Source organism: Eriocheir sinensis, unplaced genomic scaffold, assembly GCF_024679095.1.
Source record: "Eriocheir sinensis breed Jianghai 21 unplaced genomic scaffold, ASM2467909v1 Scaffold675, whole genome shotgun sequence".
Classification (NCBI taxonomy): domain Eukaryota; kingdom Metazoa; phylum Arthropoda; class Malacostraca; order Decapoda; family Varunidae; genus Eriocheir; species Eriocheir sinensis.
In genome coordinates, this window is record NW_026112026.1 from 165,350 (window position 1) to 183,568 (window position 18,219).

Sequence of the window (18,219 nt, forward strand, 5' to 3'; positions counted from 1 at the left end):
CTGTCCACTTTCAGCCTGCTGCATGTTTCCCTCCATGATCGTTCCTGCCAAGTGTTCGTCTTCTTAGTGGATCTTTTCTTAATTCAGTCAGCTTTATTTTTTTTTGTTTGTTTGAGTGCGTTGATTTTCTTTTGGGTTACACCCGTCCTACGTGTGTCACGATGTTAAACCTTCACGACAGCATTGTTCGCCACACACTCCAGTGAGCCTGTTACACGTTTCCTACAGATGTCACGATATTAATATTTCATTATAAATAAATTTGTTATATACTCTAGCTTGTATGTTATTTGATTATCCTATGTTAAAACTTCGCTATAAATAAGTTCGCTATACACTCTATCTAGTTCAGCACTTCCCAACCTGGGGGAAATTTCATGATTCTAGAGGGGAATTTTAACACGAAGGAAATATAAATTACTGGTAATTAGACGGCGGAAACTATTGCCTTTTTTTTTACAGCAGAGGAGTCAGTTCAAGGACATAAAAAAGGTAAAAAATGTTAAAAAAAAACGCTACTCACTGCTCCTAAAAAGAGTTAGAGTGGCCGAAAGATAGATCAATTTTGTGAGGAGAGGTGTCCTGATACCCTCCTCTTGAAAGAGTTCAAGTCGTAGGCAGAAGGAAATGCAGATGAAGGAAGATTGTTCCAGAGTTTACCAGCGTGAGGGATGAAAGAGTGAAGATGCTGGTTAACTCTTGCGTAAGGGATTTGGACAGTAAAGAGATGAGCTTGAATAGAAAGTCGTGTGTGGCGAGGCCGCGGGAGGGGGGAGGCATGCAGTTAGCAAGTTCAGAAGAGCAGTCAGCATGAAAATATCGATAGAAGATAGAAAGAGAGGCAACATGGCGGCGGAATTTAAGAGGTAGAAGACTATCAGTAGGAGGAGAGCTGATGAGACGAAGAGCCTTAGACTCCACTCTGTCCAAGAGAGCTGTGTGAGTGAAGCCCCCCCACACGTGAGATGCATACTCCATACGAGGGCGGACAAGGCCCGTGCGGGGGAGAAGAACTGGCGGAGACGGTACAGAACTGATTGATTTGTGTTATTAAGTAAATATTGTGTTTGGCTACTATTTATTTACTATATTACTTGCGTTATTAAGCACGTAAATTTCGTGTTTTGGCTACTTTTTTCCTCGTCCACATGAGCGGGGAAATCCGGGGGTTGAAGTTGATGAAGGGGAAACGACAGAAAAAGGGTTGGGAACCACTGCTTCAGTTAGTCTGTTACATCTTTCCTACATATGTCACTAAGATTAAAACTTCGCTATAATAATGTTCGCCATACTCTCTAGTTAGTAGTAGTAGTAGTAGTAGTAGTAGTAGTAGTAGTAGTAATGATAGTAGTAGTAGTAGTAGTAGTAGTAGTAGTAGTAGTAGTAGTAGTAGTAGTAATGATAGTAGTAGTAATGATAGTAGTAGTAGTAGTAGTAGTAGTAGTAGTAGTAGTAGTAGTAGTAGTAGTAGTAGTAGTAGTAGTAGTAGTAGTAGTAGTAGTAGTAGTAGTAGTGGTAGTAGTAGTAGTAATGATAGTATTAGTAATGATATTTAATAGTGCATGTGTTAAGGAGAAAAGACGCTGTACGAACTGTAAGAAGAGCGAGAGGTGCCAAAATCCCCTGGGCAGGCATCAGAGCAGGGAGGATAACGATGAAGCGCGACACCGCGGGGACAATGAGGGCCGCCGGGGAAGGAGTGAGCGGGGGGAGGGGTGTCGGAGGGAGCTGCTGCACAACCCCCACCTCCATATCCCCCTCAACCGGTACCATTCTTCCATTGGCACCTCCAATGTTGCCACTACCAACACCACTACCACCACCCCCTCATCACTCTTCCTCTTCGACTGGACAGGGCGCGGCGGAGGTCGGGGGAAGCTTTGCTTGGAAGGGGCTAGCGGAGGGGGAAGCAACGAGGTGGGTGGATGACACATACCACGAAGTTGTTGGGTGGTCTGCAAGCAATCTTTTTGAACCACCCAGATGTGGAGCCACGACATTTATCATCAAAGAAATTGTCACCCTGTTAAATAACTACATTAAAGAACACACCACTGGCGCCCTGTCCCTGAAAATTGTATTCACTCTCCCCATCTCTTCCTCCAAAAAGCACACCCAAAAACCAAACAAGCCGAAAATATCGAGGCATTAAGAAGGCGAGTTGCCTTGTGGCAAACTAACGAGTTAGATGCCCTCCTTGGAGAAGCCAGAGCCATACAGGAGAGGCTCCCCGGACCCCAACAAAACAACACCTCCACAGAAGACAGGGCCCGGAAGTTTGCAGACAAAATGCAACAAGGCAATGTTGCGTCTGCAACACGAGCCTTGTCAGAAAATTCCACACGGGGTGTGCTTCCACTCACCAGGGACACGATCAATCAACTCAAGGAAAAACATCCTCCACCGAGTGACCTGAAGGAACTGAGACTGGCAGGATGTCACCAACCACCGAATCCAGTTATATACGAAAGGATAACAGGAGATGGTGTGGAAGAAGGCCCTCCAGACTCGTGGCAGCGCGGGGCCCTCAGGACTTGATGCACGGGCATGGCGAAGCTTGCTGAGCAGCGCCAACTTTGGCAATGCAGCTGGTGACTTGCGCAACACCATTGCAGCACTGGCAAGAAAACTCGCCTCCTCCAGCTGCCACTATGTGGACGCCCTGAGGGCATGCCGCCTCATTCCCCTGGACAAGAGGCCGGGATGCAGGCCTATAGAGTCGGAGAAGTCCTGCGGCGCATCGTAGGCAAATGCATCATGGCTGTCGTCAAAGAAGATGTGAGAATGGCAGCAGGGAGCCTCCAAGTTTGTGCGGAGCAGCAGGCAGGAGGAGAAGCAGCAGTCCATGCCATGCGGGAGATATTCGACCACGTGGAGTGCGAAGCAGTGCTTCTTGTTGACGCCAGAAATGCCTTCAACACAATAAATAGAAAGACTATGATACACAACATTAAAACCAAGTGCCCTAGCTTAGCTATGTATGTCGAAAATACCTATACATACCCGACCGACTTATACATAAATAGCCACAGTGGAAAAGTGAAAGTGTTAAAATCATCTGAGGGAACAACACAAGGTGACCCAATAGCCATGGCTATGTACGCCCTGGGCCTATCAGTCCTCCAAAATGAAATCGCGTTCGCAGAAACACGGGTGAAACAGGTGGCTTATGTGGATGACCTCTCAGGTGCTGGTAAAATCTCAGACTTAAAAGGGTGGTGGGACACTGTGAACACCGCCGGCCCTGAGATAGGATACCTCTTCAGGGTGGTAGCTGCCCCCTGCGGGCTGCCCGTCAACAAGCGCAGGAGGCAGGGTGCTGTGGTGACCAAGACGTCACAACCACTGCAGAGTTGCCTGCCTGTGCTGACCTCCTCCTCGTGTCCACAGCCTCCTCAAGCTGTCATGATCTTGAAGGGTGCACTGGTTGGCAGGAGGGTGACCACATACTCTGCCACACACATGCCACTGCCAACCACTGCACACCACCGCCATCACTGGGCCAATCCCTGGGCTGAGTCGCTCACTGATGAGCTTCCGTATATCCAGAATGGTGGACAACAGAGGCACAACACAGCCCATTGTCTTCCCACAAGACTCCTCACCAACAACGACAGCCGAGCGCCCCTTGGCAATGACTGGCCAGGTGTGGGCCTGGAGACCAATGGCTTTCATTCCCCTCTTGAGGAGTGCACTGACAATTTGATCATTAAGAGCTGTGGACACCACGTGTTTGTTTTTGACGACCTCTTCCTCTGAGACACTGTGCTCGCCAGCCATGAACACTTGGTACAGCTTGGTAATGTTGGGTGCCTCAGGGGGAGTGTCCTGCCTGACAAGGGCTAGGCTGGAGGAGCACTGCTCAGTCTCAAAGCCCTCGTCAATCACCAGGAAGGATGTAAATAAAGGCTCACATACTGTATCACTGTTGACGGTAACTTCCCAAGGGTGACTTTCCTCTGGGAGGTCTTCTTCTTCATGGTCCAACTCTTCCATTAAGTTCTTTGTGGCATCAGGTCCTGGTACTTTAAATTCATCACAGAGACCTGCAGCCACTGCTGCTTTAATTTCTGCATATCTAACAAAGTCATTCATATAATCAAGTGGCTTCAAGTGGACTTTCTTGGGTCTGCTGCTTGATCCAGAATACGCTTTGCAAAGAGGCCTAGAGGACAACACTGAAATCTTCTTCCCTGTACAAGCAGCATGACTGGTGAAGCTTTCCTCACCAGACAAACTACTAATGGTGTGTCTCTTCTCCAAGGAGTCGTGCAAACTACATTTTCACCTTTCAGCTCACCCCTGCAGGAAGGTTTGCATAGATATCACGCTTCTCTTGAGTTTGTTGTTTAAGTTGGAAAATGTAAATTAGGGAGGAAAAGTAGTTAGTATTATAAGTAGATATAAACTCCACCCAGCAACAGTCCTGGTGACACTTATATCTACTTATAATACTTAACACTACTTTTCTTCCTAATTTACATTTTCCTGTACTTAACTAAATTTTGCATTACACATTCCCCTCGGCTGCAGAAGTGTTTTCAAAATCACACAAAGAAGTAAAGAGAGCACCTTGCTGGAAGCCTGCTGAAGCCTGATCTCCATTCTGGCCAGCAGCAGCAGTATTCTGTAGCCAGTTTTAAGTAAAATGTCTCCTGGTGAGTGTAGTGCTGCTTGTGTACATGACTCACTGTTAACCCGGTGGTGGTGGTAGCAGCGGGATCATGTTTCTTAATGGTCCCTCTAAGCGAGAAAAATGAGAAAAAATCACCCCTCACACAAACCATTTCATAATATATATCAAAGCATTTGTGATCAGATTATGTATCATCTATTTTTGGGGGTTTATATCGTGGCACAAATTTGGCCCGGCGCTGCTAAACGGTACAGCCACAAATTTGGCCCGGTGCTGCTAAACGGTACAGCCACAAATTTGGCCCGGCGCTGCTAAACGGTACAGCCACAAATTTGGCCCGGCGCTGCTAAACGGTACAGCCTCAAATTTGGCCCGGCGCTGCTAAACGGTACAGCCTCAAATTTGGCCCATCGCTGCTACCGGGTTAAACATACCTCTTGGGAGATGGTCCAGGGGGGAGCATCAGTGTCAAAAACTGGTCCTGTCATTTCATCAAATCAGCAAAAAACTATCAATCCATCAAATTTTCCAGATGTTTTCATTTTGTCAAAACAGCTTTTACCCTTATCCCATCAGTGTGTCAACAGTTTCCTATCATTTCAGTGCATCAAAAGTGAGAAGTCATCAATACATCAATAAATCCAGATGTTATCAAAGCATCAAATTGTCAAAAGTCATCAAAAAATACAAAAAATTAAAAAATTTCAGAAGTTATCAAAGCATCAAAAGTCTAGTCCATGATGATACTATGCGGTATTATGACTTTGACAACAAGACACCATCACAACGTTGATAGGCTGACACCCTTGGAATAGTCTGTTTTGTTTATGTTCCCTGCATCAGTAATCTGTCAGCAGCAACACTAACCAGTCTCAGAGCCTTAATTAATTGGTTCTTCATTCCAGTTCTTGATTCTTGGTCCAGGCTGCTCTCTCACCAACAATATAAGGCACGGGTGAATGGTCTTTTCTGGTGAGTCTCCTGAGTTTGGCCGCCAAGAAACATCTCCTTCATCCAGGGGTGAAGAGGTGAGGCTGAACCCGGTGGTGGTAGCAGCGGGATCATGTTTCTTAATGGTCCCTCTAAGCGAGAAAAAAGAGAAAAAAACACCCCTCACACAAACCATTTAATAATATATATAAAAACAATTGTGATCAGTTTATGAATCAACCAATTTAGGGGGTTTATATCAAATCACAAATTTGGCCCGTCGCTGCAACACGGTAAAGGCACAAATTTGGCCTGTCGCTGCTACCGGGTTAAGGGTTTTGTTTCACCTCCACCTGCTGTCTTGGCCCTAGCAGCCACTTCCCTCCTGGCTTGTGGTGGCTTGACATCCTCACACCTGCAACAGTCATCATCATCATCATCATCAGCCCAAGCTTCACCTCCTGCCAAAGTGTTGCCTCTCACTAACAAGGATTGGAACTTACAAAGAGTCTGTTGGAGAAAATCCTGAGCTGCTTTTGCCTATTCGAGAATGCAAGAGGATTTTCAATAGTAGTTTTGATGAAAAATATGCATCTTTAACCCCTTGACTGCAAATTTCCTACCAGAAGACCTCACCAAGCCACAGGAATGGAACAAAAAGTGGCTGCTACAATTCAATGAAGAAAAATGTAAAGTCCTGCACCTTGGGAGGGGGTATCCAGCACACCAATACCACATGGGAAACACTCCACTATCCACCACAGAAGCAGAGAGAGACCTGGGAGTACATGTTTTCATGGTACCAGTGAAAGCCAAATCCGTGCCCATCGCAGCAGACAGGTTAAAGATGCTTTATATTATAAGTTTTCCCAAGGATAATTTCCAAAAAAGCTCAAGGCTTCTCACCTGGATAAGTTGGAAAGTTTGGTTTAGTGGGCGCAACATCTGTGGTCATATGCCGGAGAGAGACAGAAGGGGAAAGAATTATAGGAGAAGGGAACAGATTCCAGGAGATGGCTGGGACACAACCCCCGATTAATACCTGGTACCCATTCACTGCTGGGTGGACAGGGGCGTCGGGTATCGGAAAAGCCGCCCAAATTTTTCCACTCCGCCTGGGAATCGAACCTGGGCTCTCTCGGTTGTGAGCCGAGCGTGCTAACCACTGCACCACGAAGCCCCCGCTTCTCACTTGGACATTGAAGTGTTCCTCGGGATACTCTCGGTGCTCCCGATGACAAGGGCGACGGTGGCCTGCTGCTGTGCCTTGAGGGAGAGCTTTCAGGGAGACTCCTCGTCACTGCTGAGGGCGCCGGCCTCTGTGAGTCTGCTCCCAGACAGGCGGCAACCTTGGAAACATTTATAGAAAATAAGAAGATGCAGAAGAGGCACTACTGGCCACACTTACAAGTACCATGTCTGTTTTGTTTATATTCCCTGCCTGTTCCCTTATCAGTAATCTGTCAGCAGCAACACTCACCAGCATCAGAGCCTTGCTCCACCTGGGCACTCTGAGCCTGTGCCTGCACCACTGCACAGCCTTCAGACACCAGTACCACCATAAGACCTTCTGTCAGCCAGTCTTTGGGTGTCTCAGAGAGGCCGCTTGCCTTCAGCCGGGGCACCAGGCCGCCCAGCACTCCCTGGCAAGGCTCACGGCCAGCCTGTCGCTCACACAGCCCGAGAATAAGGAAATAATCAGAATAAAAATATAATAACATGGAAACAAATACCTCAAATACACAGTTTCTTAGTTTGCTCACTAACTAAGAGTGAATTTTCATATTCTTGTCAAAACATTCAATCATCATACATTAGGAACACTTTGTGGATATCCATGTCATGCACAATGATGTAAAATGATACAACTAAATATTTACTGCAATATCATAGTGAGACGTCAACCAAACATGAATCAATCAAGAGGTTATCAACGGAACATGACAATGGATCTGTAGTGACCCTCTAAATCTTCCCGTTTTCTTCACCTTCATTTCTTCAGTCTGCCCTTTAACTCACCACGTTCTCTTTTTCTTCCGACTTCTATTACACACACGCCTATCTCATCCTCCACATTTCATCGGGTCGTGGGTTACTACATCATACACATATACCAAATCATCACCTATATTATAACAAACTCACCGATGTACATAATTACACCAGGCTGCCGCTACAGATCCATGCGCACTCTCATGGTTGAGGCCGACCGGCTCAAGCTCCATCTCGGTGACTTCCCACATGCTGACCCAACAAGGCTTGCAGCGGCCGGGCCCAGCGCTGGAAGTCTCTGCAGAAGAAAGTCGAAAACAGTGTTTGTAGAAAGAAGAAAAATATGCTGCAACAACCACAAGCTTACCTCTTTATGTTTCCATGAATATACTGGAAACAAGAATGGAAACTAATTCAGTCTTGCTAAATAACTGTTGAGCAAGCCCTTCAGTTCGGCAGAGAATGCTTCAACAACCACAAGCTTACCTCTTTATGTGTCCTTGAATATACTGGAAACAAGAATGGAAACTAATTCAGTCTTGCTAAATAACTGTTGAGCAAGCCCTTCAGTTCGGCAGAGAATGCTTCAACAACCACAAGCTTCACCGCTTTATGTGTCCATGAATATACTGGAAACAAGAATGGAAACTAATTCAGTCTTGCTAAATAACTACTGATCAAGCCCTACGATCGGCAAAGAATTGGAAAAAAGAAAAAATACACCCCAAACCCCAGTGCTTGGTCTGCTGGAGGATCCTGCTGATCACTGTACTGCTGAACAACAACCAAACATGACAACCTTTCATTCCTCTCAAATGACAAATTTCACATCAGGGTCACACACTAATGCACATTCCATGCAAGAAAATGCCATTACATTACTATGTTTAACTCTTGACCTCACCAAGCTACAGGAATGGAACAAAGTGTCTGCTATAATTAAATGAATAAAATGTTAAGTACTGCACCTTTGGAGGGGATATTCAGCATACCAATACCACATGGCAAACACTCCACTATCCACCACAGAGGCAGAGAAAGCCTTGGGAGTGTATGTTACCAGGCTACCAGTGAAGGGATATCCAGCATACCAATACCACATGGGAAACACTCCACTATCCACCACAGAGGCAGAGAAAGACCTGGGAGTGTATGTTATCAGGCTACCAGTGAAGGGATATCCAGCACACCAATACCACATGGGAAACAGTCCACTATCCACCACAGAGGCAGAGAAAGACCTGGGAGTATATGTTACCAGGCTACCAGCGAAGGGATATCCAGCACACCAATACCACATGGGAAACACTCCACTATCCACCACAGAGCCAAAGAAACACCTGGGAGTATATGTTACCAGACTATCAGTGAAGGGATATCCAGCACACTAATACCACATGGGAAACACTCCACTATCCACCACAGAGGCAGAGAAAGACCTGGGAGTATATGTTACCAGGCTACCAGTGAAGGGATATCCAGCACACTAATACCACATGGGAAACACTCCACTATCCACCACAGAGGCAGAGAAAGACCTGGGAGTATATGTTGCCAGGCTACCAGTGCAGGGATATCCAGCACACCAATACCACATGGGAAACAGTCCACTATCCACCACAGAGGCAGAGAAAGACCTGGGAGTATATTTTACCAGGCTACCAGCGAAGGGATATCCAGCACACCAATACCACATGGGAAACACTCCACTATCCACCACAGAGCCAAAGAAACACCTGGGAGTATATGTTACCAGACTATCAGTGAAGGGATATCCAGCACACTAATACCACATGGGAAACACTCCACTATCCACCACAGAGGCAGAGAAAGACCTGGGAGTATATGTTACCAGGCTACCAGTGAAAGGATATCCAGCACACTAATACCACATGGGAAACACTCCACTATCCACCACAGAGGCAGAGAAAGACCTGGGAGTATATGTTACCAGGCTACCAGTGCAGGGATATCCAGCACACCAATACCACATGGGAAACACTCCACTATCCACCACAGAGGCAGAGAAAGACCTGGGAGTATATGTTACCAGGCTACTAATGAAGGGATATCCAGCACACCAATACCACATGGGAAACACTCCACTATCCACCAAAGAGGCAGAGGAAACCTGGGACTATATGTTACCAGGCTACCAGTGAAGGGATATCCAGCACACCAATACCACATGGGAAACACTCCACTATCCACCACAGAGCCAGAGAAACACCTGGGAGTATATGTTACCAGACTATCAGTGAAGGGATACCCAGCACACCAATACCACATGGGAAACACTCCACTATCCACCATAGAGGCAGAGAAAGACCTGGGAGTATATGTTACCAGGCTACCAGTGAAGGGATATCCAGCACACCAATACCACATGGGAAACAGTCCACTATCCACCACAGAGGCAGAGAAAGACCTGGGAGTATATGTTACCAGGCTACCAGTGAAGGGATATCCAGCACACCAATACCACATGGGAAACACTCCACTATCCACCACAGAGCCAGAGAAACACCTGGGAGTATATGTTACCAGACTATCAGTGAAGGGATATCCAGCACACCAATACCACATGGGAAACACTCCACTATCCACCACAGAGGCAGAGAAAGACCTGGGAGTATATGTTACCAGGCTACCAGTGAAGGGATATCCAGCACACCAATACCACATGGGAAACAGTCCACTATCCACCACAGAGGCAGAGAAAGACCTGGGACTATATATTACCAGGCTACCAGAGAAGGACAAATCCCTGACAATTGCAGAGGACAGGTTAACCATCAACAGTCCACTACAGGATTATGGCCTTTCCTAGGATGCTCTAACTCTCCTGTCATGTTAGTATATTCCTCCTTGTTCAGGCGAATGCTCTGATTCCACCTCTCCGCCTAGCTCTCTGTCTGGTGTTAGTGTGCTCCATCCCGCCCTGGCAAAGGTTATAATTCCACCTCTCCACCTGGTTCTCTGTCTGGTGTTAGTGTGCTCCATCCTGCCCCGACAAAAGTTATAATTCCACTTCTCCACCTGGTTCTCTGTCTGGTGTTAGTGTGCTCCATCCTGCCCCGACAAAGGTTATAATTCCACCTCTCCAAATGGTTCTCTGTCTGGTGTTAGTGTGCTCCATCCTGCCCCAACAAAGGTTATAACTCCACCTCTCCACCTGGTTCTCTGTCTGGTGTTAAGTGTGCTCCATCCCGCCCGGTAAAGGTTATAAAAAAAACTTATAATTTCACCTCACACCCTGGTTCTGTTGGCCCTGACATCTATTATAATTCCTAGCAAGTCATTCTCTTAGAGTCAACAACAACAAATGGTACAACACACACAAAAAAGTATGGGGTGAGGGGAACAATCCATGGTGTGCTGCATATAATATCAATTAAAAGCAGCCATAAACATGTACACTTCCATATTTGTAACTTTTTGGGGCTAAATTTGCTCAGCATAAATGCAGTTTGCCATTTATCCTTCCCTTGCTCCAGACCATGTTGCACTGACTTGTTTTTTTGTTTCTTTGAATAATGAATATGTAGGGAGTTACTGTGGCCACTGTTGGTGGACTGCAACAACTACCGTGGTATTACACCGCTCAGTGTGCCAGGCAAGGGGCTTGCCCACCTATTGCTGATGCATTCGCAGCCAGCTGCTGAAGCTGCAGAGACCTGAACAGTCTGGGTTCACGCCTGCTAAGTCAACAACTGGCCGTATCCTAGCGTACTGGTGGAGCACCAACGTGAGTTTGGACAGGGGATGCTTGCAGCTTATGTCCATCTCAAGAAGGCGTTTGCAGTCTGGGATCTTATGCGGGGGGGTGGCTTATACATTGGCAATACCAGGGTCACTGACCTTGTTTTTGTTGATGATGCAGTAATCCTGGCGGAGTCGCTGGAGGTTTTGGTGGTGGCTCTCGAGGCACTGCACGAGGAGGCAAAGCCCATGGGACTTCAGGTCTCCTGGGCCAAGACCAAGGTACAAGTGTTTGGAAGCTTGCTGGATGACACAGTACAGTCTGTTCATGCGTGTGGCGAGGACGTTGAGATCTCAGAAAGTTTCACGTATCTTGGTAGCGTAGTTTGTAACAACGGTGAGTCTCGCCAGGAAGTCTAACGGCGGATTGGTCTGGCCCACGGTGTTATGGACTCGCTCAGCACGAGTATATGGCGTTGTCGGTACCTGTGCAGAAGGACAAAGATCCGGACCTTCAAGTCCCTTGTGCTCCCTGTCTTACTCTATGGTTGTGAGACATCGACAATAAATGTGTACATTGACATGCAGCTTGATGCCTTTGGTAATAAGTGTCTACGCAGAATCACGGGATATCGCTGGAATGACTTTGTGTCAAACCGGCAACTACTCCGCGAGACTGATTTGACATATATTACCTTACCTGCATAGCTATAGTCCGTCAATGCCAACTCCGGCTATATGGGCACGTGGCACGTTACCCTGAAGCTGATCCTGCTCATCGGGTTGTCTCTGTAAGAAACAATCTTGAGTGGAGGAGGCCAAGGGGACGCCCACGGAGTTCGTGGCTTGAGCAAGTCAATAGATCTTTCCAGGAGGTACCCATTTTTTTTTTTTTACAGCAAAGGAGACAGATCAAAGGCTTAAAAAAAAAACCAACTAAAACACGCAACTAACTGCCCCTAAAAGATTGGAGAGGAGTGGCTGGAAGAGAAATCAACTTCAGGAGGAGAGGTGTCCTGATACCCTCCTCTTGAAAGAGTTCAAGTCGTAGGCAGGAGGAAATACAGATGAAGGAAGATTGTTCCAGAGTTTACCAGCATTAGGAATGAAAGAATGAAGATGCTGGTTAACTCTTGCATAAGGGGTTTGGACAGTGTAGGGATGAGCTTGAGTAGAAAGTCGTGTGTGGCAAGGCCGCGGGAGAGGGGGGGGGGCATGCAGTTAGCAAGTTCAGAGGAGCAGTCAGCATGAAAATATTGATAGAAGATAGAAAGAGAGGCAACATTGCGGCGGAATTTAAGAGGTAGAAGACTATCAGTAAGAGGAGGAGAGCTGATGAGACGAAGAGCCTTTGACTCAACTCCAGAAAAGCTGTTGGAGTGGAGCCCCCCCACATGTGAGATGCATACTCCATACGAGGGCGGAGAATGCCCTTGTATATGGATAGCAACTGTGCGGGGGAGAAGAACTGGCGGAGACGATACAGAACGCCCAACCTCGAGGAAGCTGATTTAGTGAGAGAGAAGATGTGAAGTTTCCAGTTAAGATTTTGAGTTAAGGATAGACCGAAGATATTTAATGTTGAAGAAGGTGACAGCTGAGTGTTGTTGAAGAATAGGGGATATTTTTTTTTTTTTTTTTTTTTTTTTTTTTTACGTTGTTGCCTATTGCGCCGGTAGGCATCTTCCCGGTGGGGCCTGATGGTCGGCCCAAGGCTTCTTCCAGGTGGGGCCTGATGGTCGGCCCAGCCCGTTCTGGCGCAGGCGAGTGTTTATAGTGGCGGCATCTTGCATTGGCTCATGCTGCCCCCCGGAACTCGTTCTTGATTCGCTTGGACGGCTTCCTCTAGAGTCCGGGTTGATGGGTGGTCTTCAGGACAGCATGTGGGTAGTTTTAAGCCACTCGGCGGTGACTGAAAAATCCGAGTGGTAGCGTGAGGATTCGAACCCGCGTCGTCCATCACGCGGCGAATGTGGGTCCAGTACGCTATCACTTCGGCCACCGCCTACCCAAGATTGGAAGATTGTGTCGAGTGGATAGGGAGGGGGCCTGCACGGAGACTCGCCAGGGGACCTGGGCTTGGCGTCATAAGGTGGGCGCGGCGACGTGCCCCCCGGCGTATGCCCCCACTGATTGATTGATTATAGTTACAGCAAGCGTGTAGCATTGGGAAGATGAACCTTATGCAGGGGTTCCAATCCCCAATACCCGCCCATGAAATTTCAAGTGGCCGTTGGGGTCAGTAGGTATAGTCTTTTGACTCTTCTCGGGCTTGATGGCAAGAGGGGCTCCTCACCCCCCTTCTCAGAACGCATGGGTTTGGCTTTGGGTGGGTGCGGCTTGGCCAATGGGAACACCATAAGAAAGGAAGTCACTTTTCCTACCCCGGCTACCTTATTCCTTTTCCCACTGGTATTGTGCTTTCCTTGCTCATCTCTCTCTCTCTCTCTCCTTGGTTTCAGTACAGACCTGCACAAGTGTACATGTATTTACAGTCTGAGTCTGCGTGAGGAATCGCCTGATGACCGATGACACAAATCACGAGGCCACGCGCCCCGCCTCCAGCCTCCTGTAGCTGGCTCTCCTCCTGCTCCGTGTCTACCAAGCATGGCGGTCACCTCAACCAAAGTCCCCCAGCTGTTGCCACCCACAACAGCCAGAGCTTCGCCCACACACGGTGGTGCCACACAGAGCTTGTGTTGCAACATGTGCATTTCTTTCATTTCTGCTTTAAAAAATTGATCATATTTTGATAAAAAAATATTCAGAAAAATTCATTGAATAAAGGTTACACTTCCTAATCTGGTGTTTGCAATAGCCTGAACAGGCAATAACAGGGCCCTGAAAAGGTATGGGAATGTCCTGAAAAGGTAGCACACACACTGCAATGAGGCAGCAAGAAGGTCCTGCTAAGGTCACAGGTACATTGCTCCACAACCTCTCTGGGAGTGGACAAAAATCTGCTCCCACAACGCTTCACAGAGTCCCAAACAACGTACTGGAACCATTCATAACGTTCTGACAACGCTGCAGCAACGTGATGTTGTTTGCCGGGTGTTCTCAGACGCTTTTGGCCCACAGCAACCATTTCTGAAGGCCACAAAGGAGATCCGTCGGGTCTTCACGTTCATGGAGCAGAAGCCTTGTCAAACTATCACTGGGCTCATAAAGCTGCCCATGGCAATACAAACACAACCTCTACGAAAGCCTTTTGTCAGTGGGAATGGGAGCCCCAAATGTTTGAGAATGTGGAACCCCCCCCCCCCCCCTGGCAGTCCCTCCCAGCAGGCCTTCCTGCAGGCCCCTTCCCAGCTTAAATACCTTGCGGCAGGGTCCATGGAGACGCGGAATCTGTGAGCTTCGTGGGCATTCCCTCAGCCTCCTCCACTCTGAAACAGCCCGGTGAGCAGGGTGGGCAGCGTGCCACATGCCCGTACAGCTGGAGTTGGCACTGCCTGACCATGCAGGAGATATCTGAGGAAAGACAACCGGTAAGGAGGAGGAACTTGGAAGCTGCCACATGTCTGAATAACTACGTCTTGGTCTGAAGTGGCATTGCTTGGTGAGGGAGAGCTTGGAATACAGATGAAAAACACAGGTCTCAAATTCTCCACCAGACAACGAGGAGAGGACAGGAGAGGATGAGTCAGATGGACAGATGAGAAAGGTGAAAAACAGTTTAGAAGCTGCCATAGATCTGAACTGACGTGAGGGAGAGCTTGGAAAGGAGAGAGGAAGAGGTGAAGGAGGAGGAAGAAGGTAAGTACAAAGTTGAGGAATAGTAATAACATGGAGAGAGAAAGGAGGACAATAATGGAAATAGAGTAAAAAAGAAATACATACGATAGATGAAAGCAAAGATATAATAAGGAAAGAGTAAAGCATTGATGAGAGAGAGAGAGAGAGAGAGAGAGAGAGAGAGAGAGAGAGAGAGAGAGAGAGAGAGAGAGAGAGAGAGAGAGAGAGAGAGAGAGAGAGAGAGAGAGAGGCATAAACCACAACACAATACCTGATACACTACCAATAAATCACTGTATAATCTATTCTAAGGTGAGAGTAATCAAAGAGTCATCGGTTACTAATCCGCATAGCTGGGCGTTATCGCGATAAGTTATCGCGATACTTTATCGCTGATAACAAAATCGGATTATCGATCATCCGCTACTTATTTAAATATATATCGGTATCTTCGTTACTTTTGTAACCAAACTAGCGATAATCGCTACTTTTTTTTCCGCCTTTCAGAAAAAAAAACGTTGTCTCCCTACTGCGCATGCGTGGCCCGGTGTTGTATGAAAAAACTTCGGGGTATGAAATAGCTTCGGTGATGAGATTTCATACTTAGATCATGAAAATTAAAACACTAGGTTATTTTTTATGATACTCAAAATCAATATATCATAGAGAAAATCATTTAACTTTGCCCCAAAAATGATTATTCACTGCCTCAAATTTGATATTCCATATTCGTTTGTGACCATGCCATGACACTGAAGGTAGGTGTTGTGTTATTTGGTGTCTCACCGTCAAAGTTGGCGCTTTTGTTTACAAACATTGGTCTTCGTGAACTGCGCATGATCAGACCATTATGTAGATCTGTACAGTCTCACAATGCTTTTTAACACAGTTGCTGGAAAGCTGAATCAAACATACAAGCTGTTTCTAGAACGACACTCTGTACATATAAATACAACTCGTACAGAGTGTCGTTCTAGAAACAGCGAGGATGGTGGTAGTGGTACTTTATGTCTGATTCAGCCTTCCAGCAACTCTTAATTACGGTTTAAAAGCTTTGTGAGACTGCACAGGTCTACGCTTGCTGGTCTGAGCATGCACCGTTCACGAGAGACCAGTGTTTGTAAACAATTTTTGACGGTGGAGACGCCAAATAACACAACACCGGTTCAGGCATTTCTAGTATTACCGTCCATATGTACGTGTCAACGTGTGGTTTTAAGGATTTGTAAGTTTCCTAAAATACAGATAATGAAAATTTGAGTTCATCAATGTTCGATCTGAAATATCAATATAGTATCGTTTTCGCCTATCGAACTTATCGCTAGCTAGTGTCGGAATTGTGGATTTATATCGGTTATCGGTTATCGGTTATCGCCTATATTTGTGTCTCTAGTTAACGAATATCGGTTATCGCCGTTAAGGCTTTTCATTATCAGCTATCGGTTATCGGGAATAAGGTTTTCTGTTATCGTGCCCAGCTATGCTAATCCGTTACTGGCCACAATAGTAATGGAAATAATCGATTACTGAAGAAAAATTATCGCCCATCACTAGTTATCACTGCATCAGTTTTCACCCCGGAGATGAGCACTGAGGCCGCGCGCACCTCTAGACTACTCCCCCTAATCAACACAGGCTATACACGTGAACAAGGTAACCACTATCTATTATTACCCCGGAGATGAGCACTGAGGCCTCGCGCACCTAATCAACACAGGCTATACACGTGAACAAGGTAACCACTATCTATTATTACCCCGGAGATGAGCACTGAGGCCACGCGCACCTAATCAACACAGGCTATACACGTGAACAAGGTAACCACTATCTATTATTACCCCGGAGATGAGCACTGAGGCCACGCGCACCTAATCAACACAGGCTATACACGTGAACAAGGTAACCACTATCTATTATTACCCCGGAGATGAGCACTGAGGCCTCGCGCACCTAATCAACACAGGCTATACACGTAAACAAGGTAACCACTATCTATTATTACCCCGGAGATGAGCACTGAGGCCTCGCGCACCTAATCAACACAGGCTATACACGTAAACAAGGTAACCACTATCTATTATTACCCCGGAGATGAGCACTGAGGCTTCGCGCACCTAATCAACACAGGCCATACATGTGAATAAGGTAACCACGTGTAACTATTTTCCCCTCAAGTCAACTATTTCCAAAGGGCAAAATAGAGCCCAATCGGGTTTTCGTTAGTGACTTTTTAGGCTCAAAGTACAGAGGAAGGGTCACACTGCCACCAGGGTCACGAAACTACCCCTGGAAATGCCCATGACTCCTACGAAAGCCTTGTCAATATTTTTTTTTTCGGTTCACGGTACAGAGGAAGGGTCAAACTGCCACAAGGGTCACAAAACTAACCCTGGAAATGCCCATGACTCTTACGAAAGCCTTGTCAATATCTTTTTAGGTCCACGGTACAGAGGAGGGGTCAAACTACCACCGAGGTCACAACACTACCCCTGGAAATGCCCATGGCTCCTAGGAAAGTCTTGTCAAATTTTTTTTTTCTTTTAGGTTCACGGTACAGAGGAGTCAAACTGCCACCAGGGTCACAAAACTACACCCTACCTTAATGTTCCAATACTTACTACTGACAGGTACTCCTTACGTCTTCCCTCACACGACTCCTAAGGCAACCAATACGTTCTTAATGACACAAAGACTGACAGGTGATTCAATTTTACCTCAAACCACTAAAAAGATCATTGCACTGTTCATTAACTTCATACTGACAGGTGTTGAAATCTTAATTACCTCACACGACTATCAGCGCAGGTAACACACACACACACACACACACACACACACACACACACACACACACACACACGTACCTTCCCTCCTCCTCTCTTTACGTCCAGATAGCAAATAGCCAGTCCTTCTTCCTCTCTCTTCCTCCTCCCCCTCCCTTCCTCCTCTTCCTCCCTCCTTTCCTTCTCCTCTTCCTCCCTCCCTTCCTCCTCCTCCCCCTTCCTCCATTCCCTTGTTTCCTCCCCTTTTTATCCGTTCATAGTTAATTAGTTAGGTAGTTAGAGAGTTAAGTAGTAGTAGTAGTAGTAATGGAGGTGGTAGTCTGTATGTGTGTGTGTGTGTGTGTGTGTGTGTGTGTGTGTGTGTGTGTGTGTGTAATTCACCTCTTGGTCTGCTGCGAGTCTCTCTCGAGACAGCCAAACTAAAGCCGTTCCCCTACG

General features: G+C 46.7%; 1 protein-coding gene and 1 long non-coding RNA gene across 7 annotated transcripts in view; one reads left to right on the plus strand and one right to left on the minus strand.

Moving 5' to 3' along the window:
- LOC126993784 (uncharacterized) overlaps positions 1–18,219 on the plus strand; it is a 50,093-nt gene that overhangs the window by 6,822 nt on the left and 25,052 nt on the right. The gene's annotated exons all lie outside the window — the stretch shown is intronic.
- LOC126993785 (uncharacterized) overlaps positions 5,584–18,219 on the minus strand; it is a 65,660-nt gene continuing 53,024 nt past the window's right edge. The window contains exons 1-9 of one of the 6 annotated variants that reach the window (XR_007748279.1): positions 17,863–17,909; positions 14,582–14,734; positions 11,961–12,049; positions 11,420–11,746; positions 7,712–7,856; positions 7,047–7,230; positions 6,609–6,915; positions 5,914–5,981; positions 5,584–5,718 (exon numbers count right to left, since the gene is read on the minus strand). This is a non-coding gene — a long non-coding RNA (uncharacterized LOC126993785). Of the gene's footprint in view, positions 5,719–5,891; positions 5,982–6,608; positions 6,916–7,046; positions 7,857–8,044; positions 8,188–11,419; positions 11,747–11,960; positions 12,050–14,581; positions 14,735–17,862; positions 17,910–18,219 lie in introns of those variants that run through there. The other 5 variants (XR_007748277.1, XR_007748280.1, XR_007748282.1 and 2 more) reach the window with 5 other exon arrangements.